Here is a 2,760-nt window from a genome sequence, read left to right as displayed (position 1 = left end):
GGAGATGGTCATAGGACCACGAGGAAGGACACAAGATGGGTGGTGGCACCATGGAGATGGTCATAGGACCATGAGGAAGGACACCAGATGGGTGGTGGCACCATGAAGATGGTCATAGGACCATGAGGAAGGACACCAGATGGGTGGTGGCACCATGGAGATGGTCATAGGACCACGAGGAAGGACACCAGATGGGTGGTGGGACCATGGAGATGGTCAAATGACCATGAGGAAGGACGTGAGATGGGTGGTGGGACCATGGAGAAGGTGGTGGGGCCATGGAGATGGTCATAGGACCACGAGGAAGGACACCAGATGGGTGGTGGGACCATGAGAAGGTGGTGGGACCATGGAGATGGTCATAGGACCATGAGGAAGGACACCAGATGGGTGGTGGGACCATGGAGAAGGTGGTAGGACCACGGAAATGGTCATAGGACCATGAAGAAGGACACTAGATGGGTGGTGGGACCACGGAGATGGTCATAGGAACACGAGGAAGGACACAAGATGGGTGGTGGGACCATGGAGAAGGTGGTGGGGCCATGGAGATGGTCATAGGTCCATGAGGAAGGACACCAGATGGGTGGTGGGACCATGAGAAGGTGGTGGGACCATGGAGATGGTCATAGGTCCATGAGGAAGGACATGAGATGGGTGGTGGGACCATGGAGAACGTGGTGGGACCATGGAGATGGTCATAGGTCCATGAGGAAGGACATGAGATGGGTGGTGGGACCATGGAGAAGGTGGTGGGACCATGGAGATGGTCATAGAACCACGAGGAAGGACACCAGATGGGTGGTGGGACCATGAGAAGGTGGTGGGGCCATGGAGAAGGTGGTGGGACCATGGACATGGTCATAGGACCATGAGGAGGGACACAAGATGGGTGGTGGCACCATGGAGATGGTCATAGGACCATGAGGAGGGACGTGAGATGGGTGGTGGGAGATGATGAAGGTCCCCATGGGGGTGAGGAAGAGCATAGAGATCCCCATGGAGATGATGGAGCTCCCCATGGAGATGACGAAGAGGATGGAGCTCCCCATGGGGGTGATGAAGGCCTCCATGAAGATAATGAAGCTCTCCATGAAGCTGATGAAGCTCCCCATGGAGATAATGAAGCTCTCCATGAAGACGACGAGGAAGGACACCAGATGGGTGGTGGGACCATGAGAAGGTGGTGGGACCATGGAGATGGTCATAGGTCCATGAGGAAGGACATGAGATGGGTGGTGGGACCATGGAGAACGTGGTGGGACCATGGAGATGGTCATAGGTCCATGAGGAAGGACATGAGATGGGTGGTGGGACCATGGAGAAGGTGGTGGGACCATGGAGATGGTCATAGAACCACGAGGAAGGACACCAGATGGGTGGTGGGACCATGAGAAGGTGGTGGGGCCATGGAGAAGGTGGTGGGACCATGGACATGGTCATAGGACCATGAGGAGGGACACAAGATGGGTGGTGGCACCATGGAGATGGTCATAGGACCATGAGGAGGGACGTGAGATGGGTGGTGGGAGATGATGAAGGTCCCCATGGGGGAGAGGCTGGAGGTCCCCATGGAGATGATGAAGATCTCCATGGAGGTGACGAAGAGGATGGAGCTCCCCATGGAGATGACGAAGGCCTCCATGAAGGTGATGAAGGCCTCCATGGAGATGATGAAGCTCCCCATGAAGATGATGAAGCTCTCCATGAAGACAATGAAGCTCTCCATGGAGGTGATGAAGATCTCCATGGAGCTGATGAAGAGGATGGAGGTCCCCATGGAGATGACGAAGGCCTCCATGAAGGTGATGAAGGCCTCCATGGAGATGATAATGATCTCCATGAAGATGATGAAGGCCTCCACGAAGACAATGAAGCTCTCCACGGAGGTGACGAAGACCTCCATGGGGATGACGAAGAGGACGGAGGTCCCCATGGAGATGACGAAGAGGATGGAGGTCTCCATGGAGATGACAGAGCTCCCTATGGAGATGATGAAGAGGATGGAGCTCCCCATGGAGATAATAAAGATCTCCATGAAGACGATGAAGGCCTCCATGAAGATAATGAAGCTCTCCATGGAGGTGATGAAGGTCTCCATGGAGATGATGAAGCTCCCCATGGAGATGACGAAGAGGATGGAGCTCCCCATGGAGGTGATGAAGAGGATGGAGCTCCCCATGGAGATGATGGAGCTCCCCATTGAGATGACAAAGAGGATGGAGCTCTCCATGGAGGTGATGAAGACGATGGAGGTCCCCATGGAGATGACGAAGGCCTCCATGAAGATAATGAAGCTCTCCATGAAGGTGATGAAGATCTCCATGGAGCTGATGAAGAGGATGGAAGTCCCCATGGAGATGATGAAGATCCCCATGGAGATGACGAAGAGGATGGAGCTCCCCATGGAGGTGATGAAGCTCTCCATGAAGACGATGAAGGCCTCCATGAAGACAATGAAGCTCTCCATGAAGGTGATGAAGATCTCCATGGAGATGACGAAGAGGCTGGAGGTCCCCATGGAGATGATGAAGATCTCCATGGAGGTGACGAAGAGGATGGAGCTCCCCATGGAGGTGACGAAGGCCTCCATGGAGATAATGAAGGTCTCCATGGAGATGATGATCTCCATGAAGATGATGAAGCTCTCCATGAAGACAATGAAGCTCTCCATGAAGGTGATGAAGATCTCCATGGAGATGACGAAGAGGCTGGAGGTCCCCATGGGGGTGATGAAGAGGATGAAGAGGCCGAAGGCCC

This window comes from Calidris pugnax, unplaced genomic scaffold, assembly GCF_001431845.1.
Source record: "Calidris pugnax isolate Ruff unplaced genomic scaffold, ASM143184v1 scaffold2368, whole genome shotgun sequence".
Lineage (NCBI taxonomy): Eukaryota > Metazoa > Chordata > Aves > Charadriiformes > Scolopacidae > Calidris > Calidris pugnax.
Note: the sequence above shows the minus strand (reverse complement) of the source record.